The sequence below is a fragment of the Xenopus tropicalis genome, chromosome 4 (assembly GCF_000004195.4).
Source record: "Xenopus tropicalis strain Nigerian chromosome 4, UCB_Xtro_10.0, whole genome shotgun sequence".
NCBI lineage: Eukaryota > Metazoa > Chordata > Amphibia > Anura > Pipidae > Xenopus > Xenopus tropicalis.
This window is the reverse complement of record NC_030680.2, coordinates 29176908-29191627: the sequence shown is the minus strand read 5'-3', so window position 1 is coordinate 29191627 and position 14720 is coordinate 29176908. Positions and strand designations below refer to the sequence as shown.

Sequence of the window (14720 nt, the reverse complement as noted above, 5' to 3'; positions counted from 1 at the left end):
AAAAATAAAAAATTACACATTGTCTCATGAATATAGACATTAGAAAACTACAAAGTAAAGGAAAACTACAAAGTAAGGAAGTTAAGTGTTCCTTTGGCTCAGTGATACAGGCCATATTTAAAAGAGGGAAAATACATATTTCCCTTCCCCTAATTAAAATGAAAATGTGAGAAATTTGGTTTTACTTTGCTCCAAACATTATTTCATATCCTTTTAAAATGTCTAATTTATTTATAATTTTTTTTCTAACAGAAACAACACACCCTCTAACCACCACAACATGTGCTTGTCATCATGAGGGAAGAGTGTATATGCCAGGTAAAGCAGTAAATACTAGAATGTCTGCATGATCCTTAAACGGAGTCTTAACCCAAAAAAAGATTGTGTAAACTCACTCAGAGTGACTCTCTGAGCAATTTAGCAATTTTCATTCATTTTCAATTTTAAGGGGCTCCTGGGATAAAAGCTATTCAAGAAAGTTTTCTTCTACTGGGAGGTCTTTCAGCTCAGGTTTTTGTAGGCCCAGAGAATTAGATGCCCTACTTGTCTAAGAACCTTTTATACACTTCCTGTATCTGGTTAACCCTTGACTGGCTGACTCTCGGAACAGTCTAAAAATTCAAATATTTTTCTGAAACCTCTTAAAAAAGAAAATGTATGCAACTTGCAAAAAATGTTCAGGCAAGCAGTGAGTAAGTTTTTATCAGTTACAGTTTTCACTTCAGTTCTGCCTTATATAAATAGAAATCAGTATATATGGGTAAAAATGTATTAAACAATTTGTAATAACAATAGGTTGTGAATAATCTGTCATTGATTATCTTGTCATTTATTGCTATTGTATACTTTTAGTCAATGCAAGTGTCTATAGCAGCAGTGGAGCAGTTAGACAGAGGATCCTAACTGTTTCTCTATCTGTCTATCATCTATCTATCTATCTATTTATCTGTCTGTCTAACTATCTCAATCCGGATAGCGTAGGCTTTAATAAAATATTTATCTGAACAGAGTATAACATTACATACCCTTTTCCAAATGAATGGATTCAAGTAGGATAAGTAGATCAGCCCCCTAAATGCAGATAATATTTATTAATCACAGCAGATGGAGGAGAGGCAATGGAACAGAACTTTTATACAATTACTATATACTAGGAAAATGCTATTAACTAAGATTAATATTAACAAGAACAAGCAACAAACCAGAAAACATCTTCTTGCAGGTCAGGAAATAGCCAGAAGTGACAGTAGAGAAAAGGATGGAAAATGCTATAGCTATGTATGTGACAGCACATGTAAGAAAACATCCCGAATTGAGAAACCATGTATACATACACCACCAACACCACCACGTAAGTACTTACTGCTAAACAAGAGACATGTAAGCTCTGAGGGAGATTTAAAATACTAATAGCAGGGGGAGAAGAGACTTAAGCAGGCTGTGAGGAGCCTTGGTATCTGGCCTTCGGTGACTACTATTATTGTTTATTATTTAGTCAGAGATTAATTAGCCCCAGAGATGATAGAAAGACAATAGAAGACAATACAAGCTAATCAAAATTACCTGGACAATCAGTAAAAGTAGAAAATAATTACACTTTATTTTAACAAAATTCCCATTAGAAAAGTACAAACTCGCAAAGAGGAAGTAAACATAGAGTGTCCCTTGAAGACAATGGGTACAGGGAAATGGACAGTATTTCCAATTGGGAAAATAGATGAATAAATGTCTAATTTATTTCTGATTTATTTCCACAGCAAAAACACCCCCTACAGTCACAGTCACAGAATGTGCCTGTCATCACGAGGGAAGAGTGTATATGCCAGGTAAATCACACCACACTTGAATACCTGCATGCTCCTTAAAGGAAATCTTAATACCCAAAACGTTTTTGGGGCATATTTATAAAAATTTAATTTTGTCATTCTTCAAGTTTTTTATTTAAAACACTTGAAAACTCATCAAACTTGAATGTGCTCTTATTTATTTTAAAAATGTTAATCTTGATAAACATGCTCGACAACTTCAGTAAGTTTAGATGACTTCAATGTTTGGTTTAGATAACATTTTTAGTTATTTTTTTTGCAAAAATAAGATTGTAAAAGATTTTTGTGATATCTTGACACAAATTGATATTGCATACTTCTACTCAGAGCAAGAGTCCAGAGAACTAGCAATGCAGGAAGGGTTAGGATCCTGACTGTTGTTAATTTACAATGCTATCATTTTCAGTGGCATGCCTGTCAAGTTCTATCCATAGCTGTAGAGTGTTAAAGACCTTTAAGTGAGCTTTTTTCCCCTTCAGACCTTTAAGTGAGCTTTTTTCCCCTTTAGCCTGCACCCAAAATGATTGCAGCTGTTACTGGACTGCATTGCTCATGCCTGATAACTTATGTAATCTAATACAATCTGTCTATTTATCTGTCTAATCTATCATCTATCTAGCTATTTCAATCCAGATAGAGTAGGATTTAATAATATATTTATCTGAACATGATGTGATATTACATACCCTTTTACAAGTGAATGGATTCAAGTAGGATAAATAGATCAGCCCAGAGTGCAGATAATATTTATTTATCATAGCAGATGGAGGAGAGGCAGTGGAACAGAAGTTTTATACAATTGCTATATACTAGGATAATGCCATTAACTAAAACTAATATTAACAAGGACAAGCAACTAACCAGAGAACTTCTTTTTGCAGGTCAGGAAATAGCAAGAAGTGACAGTAGAGAAAAGGATGGAAAATGCTACAGCTATGTATGTGACAGCACATGTAAGAAAACATCCCGAATTGAGAAACCATGTATACATACACCACCAACAGCACCACGTAAGTACTTACCCTTAAACAAGAGACATGTAACCACTGAGAGAGATTTAACATACTAATAACAGGGATGAGAAAAGACTTTAGCAAGCTGTGAGGAGCCTAGGTATCTGGCCTTCAGGGACTACTACTATTGTTTGGCCCATTTATCTAGTGAAAGCCCCAGAGATGATAGAAAGACAAAAAAAAATGGGCAAAAAGTTTATGGCCAACCAGCCAGCCTAAATTTAAAAGTCTGGAAAAACCTAATGGCAAGCTAATCAACAAGACCTGGGCAATGGGAAAAAGAATAAAATATTTACACATTGTTTTAACAACATTCCCATTTAAAAAGTACAAAGGTGCAAAGAGGAAGTAAACATGCAGTGTCCCTTGAAGACAATGGGTACAGGGAAATGGACAGTATTTATGATTGGGAAAATAGATATTCCCCTCACATAATTTATTTAAATGTGAGAAAGATGGTTTTATTTTGCACAAAACATTATTTCATTATTCTGTTACAAATGCCTAATTTATTTCTGATTTATTTCCACAGCAAAAACACCCCCTACAGTCACAGTCACAAAATGTGCCTGTCATCACGAGGGAAGAGTGTACATGCCAGGTAAATCACACCACACTTGAATGTCTGCATGTCCCTTAAAGGAATTCTTAACACACAAAAAGTTTTTTGGTCATATTTATAAAAATTCAATTTTGTGATTCTTCAAGCTTTTATTTAAAAAACTTGAAAACTCACCAAACTTGAATGTGCTCTTATTTATTTAAAAATCTTAATCTTTATGAACATGCTCAGATTAAAACTAATATTAACAAGGACAAGCAACTAACCAGAGAACTTCTTTTTGCAGGTCAGGAAATAACAAGAAGTGACAGTAGAGAAAAGGATGGAAAATGCTATAGCTATGTATGTGACAGCACATGTAAGAAAACATCCCGAATTGAGAAACCATGTATACATACACCACCAACAGCACCACGTAAGTACTTACTGCTAAACAAGAGACATGTAAGCACTGAGTGAGATTTAACATACTAATAGCAGGGATGAGAAAAGACTTTAGCAAGCTGTGAGGAGCCCAGGTATCTGGCCTTCAGTGACTACCACTATTGTTTGGCCCATTTATCTAGTCAAAGCCCCAGAGATGATAGAAAGACAAAAAAAACATGGGCAAAAAGTTTATGGCAAACCAGCCAGCCGAAATTTAAAAGTCTGGAAAAACCTAATGGCAAGCTAATAAACAAGACCTGGGCAATGAGAAAAAGGATAAAATAATTACACATTGTTTTAACAACATTCCCATTAGAAAAGTATAATGGCACAACGAGGAAGTAAACATACAGTGTCCCTTGAAGACAATGGGTACAGGGAAATGAACAGTACTTGTGATTGGGAAAATAGATATTCCCCTCACATAATTTATTTAAATATGCGAAAGATGGTTTTATTTTGCACAAAACATTATTTCATTATTCTGTTACAAATGTCTAATTTATTTCTGATTTATTTCCACAGCAAAAACACCCCCTACAGTCACAGTCACAAAATGTGCCTGTCATCACGAGGGAAGAGTGTACATGCCAGGTAAATCACACCACACTTGAATGTCTGCATGTCCCTTAAAGGAAATCTTAACACACAAAAAGTTTTTTGGTCATATTTATAAAAATTCAATTTTGTGATTCTTCAAGTTTTTTATTTAAAAAACTTGAAAACTCACCAAACTTGAATGTGCTCTTATTTTTTTAAAAATCTTAATCTTTATGAACATGCTCAGATTAAAACTAATATTAACAAGGACAAGCAACTAACCAGAGAACTTCTTTTTGCAGGTCAGGAAATAGCAAGAAGTGACAGTAGAGAAAAGAATGGAAAATGCTACAGCTATGTATGTGACAGCACATGTAAGAAAACATCCCGAATAGAGAAACCATGTATACATACACCACCAACAGCACCACGTAAGTACTTAACGCTAAAAAAGAGACATGTAAGCACTGAGTGAGATTTAACATACTAATAGCAGGAAGGAGAAGAGACTTAAGCAAGCTGTGAGGAGCCTAGGGATCTGGCCTTCGGTGACTACTACTATTGTTTGGCCCATTTATCTACTCAAAGCCCCAGGGATGATAGAAAGACAATAGAACATGGCAGAAAGTTTGTGGCCAACCAGCCAGCCTAAAGTTTCAGGTTTTGAAATACTTAATGGCAAGATAATCAGCAAGACCTGAGCCATCAGGAAAAGGAGAAAATAATTACAATTTGTTATTAACAACATTCCCATTCAAAAAGTACAACGGTGCAAAGAGGAAGTAAACATACAGTGTCCCTTGAAGACAATGGGTACAGGGAAATGGACAGTATTTGCGATTGGGAAAATACATATTCCCCTCACATAGATTTATTTAAATGTGAGAAAGATAATTTTTTATTTTGCACCAAACATTATTTCATAATTCTGTTACAAATGTCTAATTTGTTTCTGATTTTTTTCCCACAGCAAAAACACCCCCTACAGTCACAGTCACAAAATGTGCCTGTCATCACGAGGGAAGAGTGTATATGCCAGGTAAATCACATCACACTCAAATGCCTGCATGTTCCTTAAAGGAAATCTTAACACACAAAATGTTTTGGGGGCATATTTATTTTAAATTAAATTTTGTGATTCTTTAAGTTTTTTATTTAAAACACTTGAAAACTTACCAAACTTGAATATGCTCTTATTTATTTTAAAAATGTTAATCTTGATAAACATGCTCAGACAACTGTAGTAAGTTTAAATGACTTCAATGTTTGTTTTAGATATTATTTTTAGTTATTTTTTTGCAACAATAAGATAGTGGAAGATTTTTGTTTGATTGATATGACACACATGGATATTGCATACTTCTATGGCACTAGAGGTGCAGGAAGGGTTAGAATCCTGACTGTTGTTAATTTACAATGCTATCATTTGCAGTGGCATGCCTGTCAAGTTCTATCCATAGCTGTAGAGTGTTAAAGACCTTTAAAATGATACTGACACAAAAAAAAATTCTTATAAAAAATTATGAACCTACTTCTAAACTTACCTATAGGTCATGTTGACTGTTTTTTCCTAAAAGTCCTTTTTCTCTACATAAATCTTACTGAAGATCCTGAACCCGACTGTCTGGCAGCCTGACTGTAGCTTCTCAATCTGTCAAAATGACTACATTATAAACTAGGAGGATTCAGCTTGCCGTTTGCTTCAAAGAGTTCCCTCTCCCTCCCTCCCACCCTTGCATCTCATTGTGAACTAGATAGCAGGCAGGCTTGATCTTTATGTTGCCTGCCTGCTTCAAAGGGCTGCCCCCTCTCTGCTCTTTGCACAAAAAATTTAAATAGCAGGCCAGCTTAAGCATTCCCGTGCTTGCCTGCCTGCTTCTAAGGGCTCTCCCTCCCCCTCCCCATTACACATAGATAACGGAGCTGAGCTTGTCACACACCGGCTGAAAGCAGAATGGGCATTGCAGGTTTGTGATTGGGCATATTTATTGACTTGGGAGGCATTTAAATTAAAACCCAAAAGAAGGGAACAAACATGGCTGCTCTGTGGGTCTGTAATTCGTGCTACCATAATTATGAAGTGAAAAAACTTTGCAGACTTAGTTTATAAGGAATTTAAAGCTGATACAAATTAAAACACAACAGGTGTAAAAAAAAATAAATTTAGTGGCTGTCAGTATCACTTTAAGGGAGCTTTATTCCCCATGAAATGTGGATAACTTTTTCTCTAGCCTGCACCCAAAATGATTGCAGCTGTTACTGGACTGCATTGCTCATGCCTGATAACTTTTGTAATCTAATTAAATCTATCTATCTATCATCTATCTATCTATCTATCTATCTATCTGTCTGTCTATCTATCTATCTATCTATCTATCTATCATCTATCTATCTATCTATCTATCTATCTATCTATCTATCTATCTATATCAATCCAGATACAGTAAGCTTTCATAATATATTTATTTGAGCACGGTTTAACATTACATACCCTTTCCAAGTGAATAGATTCAAGTAGAATAAATAGATCAACCCCCTAAGTGCAGATAATATTTATTTGTGACAGCAGATGGAGGAGAGGCAGTGGAACAGTACTTTTATACAGTTGCTATATACTAGGAAAATGTCATTAACTCAAACTAATATTAACAAGGACAAGCAACTAACCAGAGAACTTCTTTTTTCAGGTCAGGAAATAACAAGAAGTGATAGTAGAGAAAAAGATGGAAAATGCTATAGCTATGTATGTGACAGCACATGTAAGAATACATCCCGAATTGAGAAACCATGTATACATACACCACCAACAGCACCACGTAAGTACTTACTGCTAAACAAGAGAGGGAGTTTTAACATACTAATAGCAGGGATGAGAAGAGACCTAAGCAGGCTGTGAGGAGTCTAGGTATCTGGCCTTCGATGACTACTACTATTGTTTGGCCCATTTATCTAGTCAAAGCCCCAGAGGTGATAGAAAGACAATAGAACATGAGCAGAAACTTTATGGCCAACCGACCAGCCTAAAGTTACAGGTTTGGCAAAACCTAATGGCAAGCTAATCAACAACACCTAGGCAATGAGGAAAAGGAGAAATTAATTACACATTGTTTTGACAATATTACCATTAGAAAAGTACAAAGGCGCAAAGAGGAAGTAAACATGCAGTGTCCCTTGAAGACAATGGGTACAGGGAAATGGACAGTATTTGCAATTGGGGAAATAGATATTCCCCTCACATAGATTTATTTAAATGTGAAAAAGATGGTTTTATTTTGCACCAAACATTATTTAATTATTTTGTTACAAATGTCTAATTTATTTCTGATTTATTTCACAGCAAAAACACCCCCTACAGTCACAGTCACAATCACAAAATGTGCCTGTCATCACGAGGGAAGAGTGTATATGCCAGGTAAATCACACCTCACTTGAATGCCTGCATGTTCCTTAAAGGAAATCTTAACACACAAAACTCTTGAAAACTCACCAAACTTGAATGTGCTCTTATTTATTTAAAAAATGTTAATCTTAATAAACATGCTCAGACAACTGCAGTGAATAAGTTTAGATGACGTCAATGTTTGGTTTAGATATTATTTTTAGTTATTTTTACATACATATAGATATTGCATACTTCTACTCAGAGCAAGGGTCCAGGGCACTAGCAGTGCAGGAAGGGTTAGGAAGAGCCCTCTATGCAGACCATGAATTACTCTTGCGTTACTGATGATAGCAGGAAACAAACCTCTGAGATTAGATGTATTGGCACTTATAATAATCAATGGACAAGTATAAAGGCCATCATGGGCAAATTTTGGGATGTGATTAGAGGTGACCAAGACCTACATAAGATACTACCAAATCAACCATCCATAGTGGCCCAGAGAGCAGTGAGCCTAGCTGACCTTCTAATTCACAAACGAAGTTCACCAACACATTTCCTCACCCCAACAATAGGCTCTTACAAATGCCACAAATGCGAGGCCTGTCAGTATATGCTACCAACAAAAAACTTTCCGAATACTGCATATACTTATAAAATTAGACAATTTATTAATTTCTGTACATCAGGGTAATTTATGTGGGTCTATGCAGCTGCTCTAAGATGTATGTAGGAAATACTTTCAGATAACTATGTAAGAGGGTCCTAGAGCATATTGGGACCATTATACACAAAAAGGATACCCCCCTAGATAGACATGTATGTGACTTCCATCAATCAGACTCAAGAGCAATCTTATTTTTTGGCATTGAGAAAATTAAATTAGGTTCAAGTAAAGGTGATATAGACAAATTGTTATTTAAAAAAGAGTGCCAATGGATATACAGACTCAGGACAAAGTCTCCATTTGGCCACAACGAAGGTTTTACGTTTACCCCCTTTATAACAAACACCTAGTGACAATCAGAATGCTGGCAGTGCATCCTTCTGATTTAATGTGAGGGCAAAATTTTGATAGAGGCTAAGACTCACAGTTTTTTATATAAATTCTATTCTTTCCTAATCCTATGTAATCAATAATGTATGCATTTATTCATTTATTATTGATATAGTGGGGTTTGCAAACTCTGAAGCATAATAAAATTCATGTAATGATATCCAGGGTTTAATTAGTGGTATTCATTAGTCCGTAACGACTTACAGAGGGCACAGGACAAGTTCCATTAGCATAATGTAGATGTCACAAGCAGCAGAGTACTTATAGGTCTAATAGAATGAGACCGCAGATCCCCTGATGAAGTCATGCGAGAACGTGATGGAACACATTGGGTTACACTAGGTAGAACGCAGGAAGGAGCCTCAGTTACATAGTGATCGGGCTGGTGGGACGCGACTCGTGATAGACTCTCTAGGCAGGGGGATTGCTTGGTGTTTGTGCAGGAGGAAAGGGGCGCCAGAGATTTAGAAGGACAGCGCAGTGCGACATAGCAACGGCTCCTGATAGCCGATTGTTTAATTAGCAGCGGTATTGGCTGCCGTCTTCCCGCGCTTCCTCTTGTGCATGTGCAGCTTTTGATAGCTGTGGGAGAATGGTAATGGGGCGCTGAGGTGGCTCTTGATAGCCACACCGTTTGTTTTATACACACAGAGATCAGAGCTGAAAAGCTCTCATTAACGGTCCTGACTTTGAGTAATTGTAAGTGCCAGAAACCATGCGTGCACAGCCTGTGACTTAGGTGAGAAAGCTGTGGGGCAGCTAATTGGGGAGTAGGGATCAAGCTGTGCACTGTGTGTGACCAGTAGTTTACTAAGGCACTGTGTTTCTCTCCTACTATTATCCTCTCAAGTTTTGATAGGATATTTGGGGTTTGTCCCTCAATGTACATAGAGTGTAATATAAATTAAATTAGCTCCTGTGCATTCTAAACTGGATCAAGCTCTTAGGTAAATGAACTCCAAACACTGAGATATACTGTAAAGTATATCGCAGTGTCCAGTACTTACTTAATTGTGTTTTTAATTTTAAATATTTATATTTATCATTAATTAATTCAGGTCTCATGAGGTTTGTGTAATTTGATTTTATGAATTTAACAATAAAAGTTAAGTCTTAAAAGCACTAAATTTAACTTACTTTGGTTTTAATATTTATTTATGCAGATGGAGGAGAGGCAGTGGAACAGTACTTTTATACATTTGCTATACTCTAAGATAATGCTATTAACTAAAACAAATATTAACATGGACAAGCAACTAACCAGAGAACTTCTTTTTGCAGGTCAGGAAATAGCAAGAAGTAATAGTAGAGAAAAGGATGGAAAATGCTATAGCTATGTATGTGACAGCACATGTAAGAAAACATCCCGAATTGAGAAACCATGTATACATACACCACCAACAGCACCACGTAAGTACTTACTGCTAAACAAGAGACATGTAAGCTCTGAGGGAGATTTAACATGCTAATAGCAGGGATGAGAAGAGACTTAAGCAAGCTGTGAGGAGCCTAGGTATCTGGCCTTCGGTGACTACTAATATTATTTGGCCCATTTATCTAGTCAAAGAACCAGAGGTAATAGAAAGACAATAGAACGTGAGCAGAAACTTTATGGCCAACCAGCCAGCCTAAAGTTACAGGTTTGACAAAACTTAATGGCAAGCTAATCAACAACACCCGAGCAATAAAGAAAAGGAGAAAGTAATTACACATTGTTTTAACAATATTCCCATTAGAAAAGTATAAAGGCGCATAAAGAGGAAGTAAACATACAGTGTCCCTTGAAGACAATGGGTACAGGGAAATGGACAGTATTTGCAATTGGCAAAATAGATATTTCCCTCACATAGATTTATTTAAATATGAGAAAGATGGTTTTATTTTGCCCAAAACTTTATTTCATAATTCTGATTCTGATTTATTTCCACAGCAAAAACACCCCCTACAGTCACAGTCACAAAATGTGCCTGTCACCACGAGGGAAGAGTGTATATGCCAGGTAAATCACACCACACTCAAATGCCTGCATGTTCCTTAAAGGAAATCTTAACACCCAAAACGTTTTTGGGGCAGATTTATAAAACTTCAATTTTAGGATTCTTCAAGTATTTTTTTAAAACACTTGAAAACTCACCAAACTTGAATGTGCTCTTATTTATTTTAAAAATGTTAATCTTGATAAACATGCTCAGACAACTGCAGTGAGTAAGTTTAGTCGAATTCAATGTTTGGTTTTGATTAAATTTTTAGTAATTTTTTTGCAATAATAAGATTATGGAAGAGTTTTGTTTTAGTGATATCTTGACACACATGGATATTACATACGTCTACTCAGAGCAAGGGTCCAGGGCACTAGGGGTGCAAGAAGGGTTAGGATCCTGACTGTTGTTAATTTACAATGCTATCATTTGCAGTGGCATGCCTGTCAAGTTCTATCTTTAACTGTAGAGTGTTAAATACCTTTAAGTGACCTTTTTTCCCCATAAAATTTGGATAACTTTTCCTCTAGCCTGCACCCAAAATGATTGCAGCTGTTACTGGACTGTATTGCTCATGCCTGATAACTTGTGAAATCTAATGAAATCTATTTATCATCTATCATCTATCTATCTATCTATCTATCATCTATCTATATCAATCCAGATAGAGTAGGCTTTATTAATATATTTATCTGAACATGGTGTAACATTACATACCCTTTTCCAAGTGAATGGATTCAAGTTGGATAAATAGATGAGCCCCCTGGGTAGATGATATTTATTTACCATAGCAGATGGAGGGGAGGTTAGTGGAACAGTAATTTTAAACAATTGCTATATACAAGGATAATGCCATTAACTAAAACTAATATTAACAAGGACAAGCAACTAACCAGAGAACTTCTTTTTGCAGGTCAGGAAATAGCAAGAAGTGACAGTAGAGAAAAAGATGGAAAATGCTATAGCTATATATGTGACAGCACATGTAAGAAAACATCCCGAATTGAGAAACCATGTATACATACACCACCAACAGCACCACGTAAGTACTTACTGCTAAACAAGAGACATGTAAGCACTGAGGGAGATTTAACATACTAATAGCAGGGATGAGAAGAGACTTAAGCAGGCTGTGAGGAGTCTAGGTATCTGGCCTTTGAAGACTACTACTATTATTTGGCCCATTTATCTAGTCAAAGCCCCAGAGGTGATAGAAAGACAATAGAACATGGGCAGAAACTTTATGGCCAACCAGCCAGCCTAAAGTTACAGGCTTGGCAAAACTTAATGGCAAGCTAATCAACAACACCTACGCAATGAGGAAAAGGAGAAATTAATTACTCATTGTTTTGACAATATTCCCATTAGAAAAGTATAAAGGCGTAAAGAGGAAGTAAACATACAGTGTCCCTTGAAGACAATGGGTACAGGGAAATGGACAGTATTTGTGATTGGGAAAATAGATATTCCCCTCACATAGATTTATTTAAATGTGAGAAAGATGGTTTTATTTTGCACAAAACATTATTTCATTATTCTGTTACAAATGTCTAATTTATTTCTGATTTATTTCCACAGCAAAAACACCCCCTACAGTCACAGTCACAAAATGTGCCTGTCATCACGAGGGAAGAGTGTACATGCCAGGTAAATCACACCTCACTTAAATGCCTGCATGTTCCTTAAAGGAAATCTTAACATACAAAACCTATGAGGGACATAATAATAAAAATTCAATTTTGTGATTCTTCAAGTTTTTAATTTCAAACACTTCAAAATTCACCAAATGTTAATCTTGACAAACATGGGCAGACAACTGCAGTGAGTAAGTTTAGATGACTTCAATGTTTCATTTAGATATCATTTTTAATTATTTTTTAGCAATAATAAGATTGTGGAAGATTTTTGTTTGAGTGATTTCTTGACACACATGGATATTGTATACTTCTACTCAGAGCAAGGGTCGAGGGCACTAGTGGTGCAGGAAGGGTTAGGATCCTGACTGTTGATAATTTACAATGCTATCATTTTCAGTGGCATGCCTGTCAAGTTCTATCCATAGCTGTAGAGCGTTAAAGACCTTTAAGTGAGCTTTTTTCCCACGAAATGTGGATAACTTTTTCTCTAGCCTGCACGCGAAATGATTGCAACTCTTACTCATCTGCCTAATCTATCATCTATCTATCTATTTATATCAATCCAGATAGAGAAGGCTTTAATAATATATTATATTACATACCCTTTCCCAAGTGAGTGGATTAAAATCGCACAAATAAATCAGCCCCGAGTGCAGATAATATTTATTTATCACAGCAGATGGAGAAGAGGCAGTAGAATATTGCTTTTATACAATTGCTATATACTAGAACAGTACTGTCCAACTTCTGTGGTACCGAGGGCCGGAATTTTTTTGGCCTACATGGTGGAGGGCCGATAATGGAAGCCAGTTTTGACCACTCCCCTTTTTTAAACCCCACCCACTTCAAACTACACCCATGTTATCACAAGAGCTTTTAAGACTATCCCCACATTAATGGTGGCAACACAGCAAAAACCCAATGGTTGGTGCTCACTGAAGGGATATCACCCTTTATTCATATGTGAAAGAATTATATTAAGCCATATTAAGAAATACGCTTAAATTTATATGCCTCCTCCTCCTCTTTGGATAGCATAGCAACCCCCAGCATATATTTACACACCTTAGGGACCATATAATGACTATTTACAAATGCTAACAAACGTCCAGAATAAACCCTTGCCAGGTTCACCTCCCACAGGCAGCATAGGGCAGGCAGAGTAAGGCACACACAGGCAACATAGGGGATGCATAGGGCAGGCAGAGTACTGCCTGCCCTACTCTGCCTGTGTGTGCCATACTCTGCCTGCTCTATGCTGCCTGTGTGTGCCATACTCTACCTTCCCTATGCTGCCCATGTATGCCATACTCTGCCTTTCCTTATGTTGTCTGTGTGTGCCTTACTCTACCTTCCCTGTGCAGCATACACAGGCAGCATACAGTGACACAATGCTGGATGTGTCAGAGGCAATGTCTGAGGTGTGAACAATGTGGGTGATTACAGCCTGAGGCGTGAACAATGCAGTCATTAAAAGGTGTGAACAACACAGGGGATTACATGTTTAAACAATACAGGGGGATTACAGCCTGAATCCATGCAGGGGGCCACTTAATCTCAATACTGATACCATTTAAATCTTACACAAATGTAAGACATCAAAGCAGCCAGACAGGTGGGGGGCTACACAGAGAGGGGTCACGGCTGCATGTGGCCCACAGGCCGCCAGTTGGACAACCCTGTACTAGAATAATTCCATTAACTAAAACTAATATTAACAAGGACAAGCAACTGACCAGACAACTTTTTTTGCAGGTCAGGAAATAGCAAGAAGTGATAGTAGAGAAAAGGATGGAAAATGCTACAGCTATGTATGTGACAGCACATGTAAGAAAACATCCCGAATTGAGAATCCATGTATACATACACCACCAACACCACCACGTAAGTACTTACCGCTAAACAAGAGACATGTAAGCAATGAAGGTGATTTAACATACTAATAGCAGGGATGAGAAGACACTTAAGAAGGTTGTGAGGAGCCTTGGTATCTGGCCTTCGGTGGCTACTACAATAATGTGCCCCATTTATCTAGTCAAAGCCCCAGAGATGAAAGAAAGACAATGAAACATGGGTAGAAAGTTTGTAGCCAACGAGACAGCCTAAAGTTATAAGTTTGGCAAAACATAATGGCAACAAAATCAACAACAACTAGGCAGTGAGGAAAAGGATAAAATAATTACTCATTGTTTTAACAATATTCCCATTAGTAAACTACAATGGTGCAAAGAAAAGGTAAACATACAGTGTCCCATGAAGACAATGGGTACAGGGAAATGGACAGTATTTAGGATTGGG

At 36.8% G+C, this 14720-nt stretch overlaps 1 protein-coding gene across 1 annotated transcript in view; it reads left to right on the top strand.

The window, feature by feature from the left end:
* Positions 1 to 14720, top strand: part of LOC101730562 (kielin/chordin-like protein) — a 52216-nt gene that overhangs the window by 27423 nt on the left and 10073 nt on the right. The window lies entirely within an intron of this gene.